Source organism: Emys orbicularis, chromosome 16, assembly GCF_028017835.1.
Source record: "Emys orbicularis isolate rEmyOrb1 chromosome 16, rEmyOrb1.hap1, whole genome shotgun sequence".
Taxonomy (NCBI): Eukaryota; Metazoa; Chordata; order Testudines; family Emydidae; genus Emys; species Emys orbicularis.
The window spans coordinates 17,794,576-17,803,373 of record NC_088698.1 but is presented as its reverse complement, the minus strand read 5'-3'; positions in this window follow the sequence as shown (position 1 = coordinate 17,803,373).

Genomic DNA, 8,798 nt, shown 5'->3' with positions numbered 1-8,798 from the left:
CCAATGGTCAAAACCATATTTTCAGATGGGTGCCCTTGCCCCAGTCACAGTCTCTATTTGAGACCACTTAGGTGATTCAGTTCTGTATCCCCTATTCCCTAGCCTTTTCAGTGTGACTGGTCTAATGACTGTTATGTTTGAGCCTGTGTCAACTATCCCTATACATATCATAGGTCCTATTACATACCCAATAACCAAACTCCCATTATTGTTGTTTAACTGCACGGATCTAAACAAAAACAGTGGGGCTGATCCTTGTACCTTTGCCCCTTCAGCTTGGCATTCCCCCATTTCTCAAAGTATCTCTCTAGACACCTGCAGCAGTCGGTCTTGGCCTGCCTTCGATTTATAACAATCCTTTTTTGCCCAGTTTTGTCACAGTAGCAGCATTTAACTGAACTGTTTCCTTTACATTTTCGCATTATTGCCAATTTCCCTTGTTTTACAAATCAAATTTGTACTCTGTTATAATTCAATATGAATCAAATTAGAATCCTCTCTTTTATTATGCATATTATACACAGAGCTGTACTTACAGGGCTCATGGTGATCAGCTTCCATCTTCCTCACTAGCAGCTGTTTCCTCTTCCAACCCACTTCTGCAAGAAAAGATTCAATTTCTGTGGCAAAATCCCCCAGCTTCTTAAAGTGCCTTTGGCCTCCTTTTGCTGATCTTGATCTACAAGTCCAGACGAACATCTATAAATTGGTCCATTGCCACCCTATTCTGGAAGGGTTCTGGGGTATCTGGGTATGCCAGGAACACAAGTCTCTTCATGTCCTTCTCCTGTTCAGATGGGATTTCTTCTTTCCCTCTTCTAGCTCCTAGCTGTGCGCTGGCCAGCTGAGATTGATGGCTAGCTCCAAATTGCAAGTCAAGGGCTTGTATCAGGTCTGCATAACTCTCTCTCTTTCTTAGGGGTAAGTTCTGTAGCACCATCAGAGCTGGGCCACCAAGCTGGCTGCTAGAAAACTCCCTTTCTGTCCTTCTTCCCAGCCATTTATTTGAGGCTATCATGTTGAATTGAGCCAACTGAGCCTCTCAGGGAGGGGTACCAGAACATTTTTTTATAGTGGGGGTGCTGAGAGCCATTAAACCAAACTGTAAACTCTGTATATAATGGAAACCACTTCAAGCCAGGGGTGCAGCAGCACCTCCAGCACCCCTAGTTCCAGGACCTATGCTCCCAGGGTGTTTTTCCTTCAAAGATAGTGAGGCTTTTGCATTATTTAGGCTGGAACAGCCCGACCTCTCCCCTCTGGGCTTCTGTGGGTTACAACTGGGGTAGAAAACGGTTGTAAATATCCAGTCTTATTCAAGTCCCCTGGGTGGCTCAATTCCTCAGCTAAGCAGCTGCTTTCCACTGTGACCTGTGATTCTTGGATTTCCTTCTGGAGCTGAATTTTCAGCTCGCTAAGTCCTTGCTGAAGTTCATCTATGTTGGCAAGTTCCATGCTGGCTAAAGCTTGCACGGTCTCCACTATTTCAGGAGACAACTGCTGGTCTATGGCAGTCAGTTTGCTAGTCACGTCTTTGATCTGTCTTGCCATTCCAGCCTGAGGGCTTTGCAGCTGGGCTTCCCAACCTGCCTAGAAACTTTGCAGTTGGTGTTGCTCCAACAAAGGTTTGTCCTCTGCCTGCAAGGCAGCAGCCATCAGCCCTTTCTGGGAGTGCTCCAGATGCTGCTTTAAGTTTCCTTTGTGAAGTCTCCAGAAATTGTTTTAAATCCCGCTGGCCATTTCTGATTTCTGCAAGCACCTCCATTATTAGGTCCATCTTGGTTCAACAGGAATACCAGTTGACAATCTCTCTCCTTGGAAACTGGATCCTGTTTCTTACACCAGTTGTGCTCCTATTAAGTCAAAGTTCAGAGCCCTGGGGATCTTCCAGTTGGAAGTAGAAATTGATGGAGCCTGCTATTTTCTTAGATGCCATCTTGGTTATTTACAAGGAATGTACAAAGTCCTGTGTGTCTGAACACAGAAGGAACCAGAAGGAGAAGTTTCTTACCTTACAGCTCTGTAATAGGACTGCTGCGTAGTGAGCACCCCCTCCTGGCCAGAGGTGTCTCTGCAAGCTCCCTACCTCTGTTCTTCCTCACTTTGGGGCCCTTTATGAACTCACAGGAGGCTCTTTCTGGTTAAAAATACCCTGGTTTGGGGCTTGTTTAATATCAGAACCAGTTTACAACAACCCAGAGTCCCAAACTAAAGTCCCTTATAACGACACAAATAAAAAGTCCATACTTAGCTCTGGCGTTTTCTCTCACCTCCAGGGCTCATCTTCCATCCTGGTGTGATCTCCCAGCTTTACCTCACTGGGGTTCTGACGTCTGGTCCCAAACACAGTCAGGGTTTCCCACCCCTCAGGAGCCTCCTGTTCATCAGGATTCACCTTCCAAGCTACCCGGTGTCATGGTCCTGCAGGAGTCTTTTTTTTCTCCCTGCAATATCCAACAGCATAGCTGCAACTCCCTGGGCTTCCTCCCTTTTATTGGATCCACCTTCTTTTCTTTATAGGGAATTGCCTGATTCCCCTCAAGTAGGGCCCATTCTGTAATCAGGGTTCGCTAAGCCCCAGGGTCTCCAGCCCATAGGACAAGCCACCCTATTACATACCGTTCCCCCTTTAGAACTTTGCCCACACCAGGGCAAGATCTCCTAGAGAAAATACCCGCACCCTTTTTTTCCCTGGCCATTTCATTGGTGTGGCCGGCTACATGCCTGAATGGTCTGGGCTCTCAGAGTCTCCAGCTCCCCTTCCAGCTTGCTCACCATAATTAGCAGGCAGCCTCTTGTGTGCTAAGGTTGCCGGACGTTCCTCAGCCAGTTGTTCCCAGGCACCCTGAAAAGGGGCTTGAGCTACTCACACTTCCCTAGTTACCTCACAGTTCCCCGTTCGAGTGTTCCCCTCCTCGTGTCATCTGGGGCTCTACAGCAACCCCCCGTTGCACCATTTGGGTGCCAGCTTCCTCCCTTTGGGCCCTAGTTTGCATTCTGATGGTCCCCTGGACCCACACCTGCTTCCCAGGATTCATTTCTGTCGGGGGTACCTCAAACTCTAACTTTGGCACACCTTCTACCTCATCTATCTTATGCTCATCCTCCTCGGGTGGTCTGGTACTCTGATCTAAATTATCTATGATATCCACAGAATGGTGCAGAACCCCTTCCTCTTCCTGTCCCTTTTCACATACAGGGGGCTTACAAATTCCAGCTAACAAATTATACACTACATCGGCATTTAATGGATTGTTCCAAAGATCATGTTCCATTTCTGTCAAGATTTGTCTTTTCTTGCCTTCCTCAGACCATTGTATCCCCTCCCACAACGCCAACCTTCAAAAGGGCAAGTATTCCAACTTATGACAACGGAAACATACCTCAGAGGAGCTAGTCTTTGTCCTTGATGGGGTCAGCTTCTTCAGAGGGACCCCTACCTCCCTTGATGGCTGAAATAACTGCTGACTTTCGAGACCCCTGCCACTGCTGCTGCGTGGCAAACTGTACCGCCTGCTGCTTTTGTTGGCTCGGCAAAAGTTGCAGGAGGAGTGTCTGAATCTTTTACTGCTGCTCGGCTAATAGGGAGACAATTTCCTCCATCTCTTTTTATGATTACCTCTTCAATATCCCTTCCCTCCTTGGTGGGAGGGGGATATCGGATTCTGCCAACAATGCCAGTTAGTAACAGGACTGCTGCTTACCGAGCACCTCTCTCTCACCTCCACCCCCAAACAATATTGAGTCAAAAGCGCTTGGGTAGGTGCACACACACTTTTTGTCTTAGGTGGGGGCTTAGGCTTTTTGTGCCATAGAATATCAGGGTTGGAAGGGACTTCAGGAGGTCATAGAGAAGACTGAGAGGGGACATGATAGCAGTTTTCAGGTATCTAAAAGGGTGTCATAAGGAGGTGGGAGAAAACTTGTTCATCTTAGCCTCTAAGGATAGAACAAGAAGCAATGGGCTTAAACTGCAGCAAGGGAGGTTTAGGTTGGCCATTAGGAAAAAGTCCCTAACTGTCAGGGTGGTTAAACATTGGAATAAACTGCCTAGGGAGGTTGTGGAATCTCTATCTCTGGAGATATTTAAGAGTAAGTTAGATAAATGTCTATCAGGGATGGTCTAGACAGTATTTGGTCCTGCCATGAGGGCAGGGGACTGGACTTGATGACCTCTCAAGGTCCCTTCCAGTGCTAGAGTCTATGAATTTAGTCCAACCCACTGCTCAAAGCAGGACCAATCCCCAGACAGATTTTTCCCCCCAGATCCCTAAATGGCCCCCTTAAGGATTGAATTTACAACCCTGGGTTGAGTAGGGCAATGCTCAAACCACTGAGCTATCAGTTAAGTTAATTGAAGGGTGAGTTCACAGCTATCTGGCTCAATGGGTTTTAATTCAGCACATAAGGTTTCGCCCAGCTCCTAACAACACCCTGTCAAAAGGACAAATCATAAAGGGCTTGATGATGCACATTACACATAGTAAGGGGTTGTGCAGAGCTTCCCTGCCCAAGAGGGAACAATGGGAGGCGGTCTGCTTTAAGAATGAATAAATAAATAATGTTGATAAATTGGAGAGGGTTCAGAGAAGAGCCAGGAGAATGATTAAAGGATTAGCAAACATGCCTTTATAGTGATAGACTCAAAGAGCTCAATCTATTTAGCTTAACAAAGAGAAGGTTAAGGGGGGGCTTGATTAATCAATCCAGCAGAGAAAGGTATAACACTCTCCAATGGCTGGAAGTTGAAGCTAGACAAATTCAGACTGGAAATAAGGTGTACATTTTTAACGTTGGAACAACTTACCGAGAGTCACGGTGGATTCTCCATCACGGACAGTTTTTAAATCAAGATTGGACGTTTTTCTAAATGATCTGCTGTCGGAATTATTTTGGAGAAGTTCTCTGGCCTGTGTTACACAGGAAATCAGACTAGATGATCGCAATGTCCCTTCGGGCTTTCTATCAATCTATGAAAGAAGGCAGAATATTCCTTGGGGAACAGGGATTGTGGGTGCACCCTTACAGCCCCAGGGAGGACAGGGCAGGAGGAGGGGCCATTGCTCTCGTCCCTCTTCCTTTTCTTTTGGAAACTGATTTGTGTGTGATTTTTCCACATTATCTTTGCAAGTACATAACCAAAACCCTCACAGCCTAAATAAAGATCCTTCACCAGCACATGGCACGATGCTAAAATGGGACTCTGCAATCTCCAGCACTTTAGATATATATAAAAAGAGTCTGTATAGATATCTAAATAATTCATGTAGATAAAACACAAGAAAAAATTTATTTTGGAAATTAAATGAAAAGTAAAATACCCAGAGAGAACAGTATTATAAATTCGGTAAAAAAATGAGGGAGAAATACAGTAAATTACCATGGTATATTTTCTTACTTAGGGTTACAGGTTTTGAAAAAGGCAGCCATTCTGTGCTTTAATACAAGTGAAAATAAATATATTTATTTTGCCTTTACATTTAAATAAACTCATGCAAATTGTATTTACACACACACACTCTCTCTCACACACACACGCCTAACCAACTAGCCCTTAAAAGCAGGGTGTGTTTTCATATCTTAAACATCCAAAGTGTTATTATTTCTAAACCTCCCAACCACGTTCAAATTATGATTAAAAGCAGGTCCTGGAGAAAGGACCAGCTTAGCAATGGAAATATTTTGTACACCAATATAGGATTTTATTCCTTCTTTGATATCCTTCATATGCTATGAATACTGGGCATCAGATATATATTTATATGTATTTCTGTACAACATTAAAATGGACACAAAAAAGACAGGAAGTAATAACTTTTTTGTCATGGCAACATAGTAGCTTTTTAGCTCTCAAGAAAAAAATTAAAAAAGTTGTATTTCCTCAGCAACCCTCGCCTTGGCAGTAGTGCCAAAAGCCCATTGTCACGCTGTATTCCGTGCTACAGACCCACAGTTCAGTAAGATGTAGTATCCCCTTTCTAAGGCCAATCAATCTACTTCAGTTTATTCTACTGTATTTCTGCTCATTGTTTGAAAAAAAATTATATGTACAACCATCCCAATAAGCAGGGAAAGGAGAGCTAAATTGCTTAAGGCAGTCATGCATATACCCTTTTGGAATAAATAGGACACTGTAAAGCAGGGGATTATCGGCAGAGGGATAAACATTATAAGGAAATATTCAAAAGGTCAAAGAAAGAATCAAGGCAGAAAGTTGTTTCGGATCTGTACTAAACTGGTCTTTCAAAGTCAGCATTTGAGACCTAGATTCTCATAAACAACATCCATCAGACAACCAGTCTCAAAACTCTATCACCCAGGAAGTGGTTTAAAAAGATGCTAAAGTCTTTAGCTTGGAGTTGAAAATGCACAAAGCTACAGAATTGCTCCTGGATACCTGTGGGGTGTATCCATCTAATCCTCATCACTATAGGATCTGAGCCCTTGCAAAGATTCACAACACCCTTGTGAGGTCAGGAGGCAGTATCCCCCATTTGACACAGGGGGACCCGAGGCACAGAGCGATTAAATGATGTGCCCAAAGTCAAACAAAAAATCTGTGGTTGAGCCAGGAACTGAACCCAGTTCTCCTGAAGCCCATTCCAGTGCCTTACCCACCAGATCATCCTTCATATTGACCATATAACTGGTTTCTGCAAATCATAAAACCTAATACTGGGAAAATGCCAATACGATACCTGTGCAAAATTTGCACATTTTGTTATCTAATGTACATTAGATTGTGACCAACTACATGGAAAGAATCTGTATGTTTGCATTTTGTTATAAAACTTTTCTGAAAAATCACTCTGTTCATATCATAACCCATCTATTTACAAGCATTTGCTTCCCTGTTTTTAAATCTATACTTTTAAACATCTTTCACTGAGACAGTTAGGGGCTGATCCTGAGACCAACTGGACTAGCAGGGTAAGGGTTGCAGGACTGAGCCCACAGTGAAATTCATTGAATTTACTCAGATGTTGCATTGACAGCAATGGGAGTTTTTCCTGATTAAGGCTGCAGGATCAGACCATTAACTTGTATCTACAAATCTTATATCAAATGCCTTTTCCAGAGCTTTAAAACAAAACAAACAAGAGCAAAAGGATAGGGATATTTGGAAAGATTTTTGTTGGTAGCATGAAGTCATTTAATGTGTGATCTCACAAGAGGAACAATCAGGACAACATTTATTCCCTCCAATGCCTGTGTTTTTTATTATTATTGTGGGCTTTGTCTGCCATAATAAAAGTTATAATATGAAACTGTGATCCCCTAGTGCCTCTCATCCAAGGATCCTGAAGCGTTTTAAGACATTCAGTAACTTAGGACAATATGCTGTCACTCTTCTAAACTGGGTGAAGGAGTCTTTCAACCCAGTAGAACTGCTGTGGTTCCAGTGTATGTGAACCACACGGAATCTATTCACCTCCACAGGCACAGTGCTTCTCTGCTACAGTGCAGGTGGTCTGGGGACATGGTATGGGAACTGACCTATCAGCCATGGCCCATGATCCACAGCTATACATTTCCCATGGAGGTGGATGCAGGAAGACGCTGAGTACTGCTTTGCTGCTCCATTACCAAAACTCTAGCTTGTGGATGAAGGATTCCTTCCTCATCCCAGGCCCTCTTAGATCCCCTGTATAGAGCCTTTTACACAGGCTTTGTGGGTGTGCTGCAGCAGGGCCATTAGAAGTAGAGCTAGTCAAAACATGGGGAAATATTGGTGAAAGTTTTCACAAAAAATTGTCCTTTTTTTGTTGAAAATTATTGAAAGTTTTTGACCAGTTCTAATTAGGAGCCCTAAATGTTGTTCTAATGTTAGATAATTTATGTCCTAAAGTTGCCACTTAAGAATTACACATTGGATGAAATCCAAGATCCACTGACGTCAATGGCAAAACTCTCATTCACTTTAATGGGGTTAGGATTTCACCACTTCATTGGGAGCTGTGCACATGTAATTCACAGGCTTGCTATGTGGTATCATGTCTCTCTGGAAACAGGTACTCTCTCATGCCATATCTAAGAGAGTTATTTGTTTATCTCAGGTGGCCAAGGCTGTGGTTTTGGTGTGGAAAGCCCTAGAGTCAGTCTCCGTTGATGACCATGTGTGCAGCTGTGGCTCAATACACACTCACTTAAGGACACTTTGGTTCCAAAACATGGATGGTAATTCCAAAGCGATACATTACTCAGATGACAGCCTAACTTTTCCTTAATCTCTTACTCAGGCATCAACTTCCAAGGCAAACCGGTATATTCTCTTAATCTTTTCCCTAAACTATCTCAATGAGAGTTTTCCCAGCAGGCATCAAGTCCAGACAATAGCTTAAGTGCATCCTCAGAATGGTACTCTTGACCCCATGGAGCAAAAACATTCCAGTAAGTGAGCACGGATATGGAGTGCTGGGATTTTCAAGAGATTAAATAAACCCTGGAAATTTCAACAGGGTCCTGAGGATTTTACGTGGCAGGTACCCTACACGCCCTTGTTACAAGAAAGGCTTTTAAACCATTTAAGTTTTTAAGGTGGTTAGTTTTTGGTTTTGTTTTTTTGCAAAGGGGAAATTTTTAAAATACAAAATGTCTTACTTGAGTAATTAACAATGATACCTTAGATCATTTAAAACTGAAATAATTTAAGAAAACTAGTCACCTTTTTACTTTTTGCTTGCTTTCTGCACTCCAACCAGATCTCAGAGTGAAAACTGATGGACAATTTTAATTTTGTTTCCAGTCAGTTTCCTCATCTGGTTCTCATGCACTGGCACAAGGATTGCATGGTGATG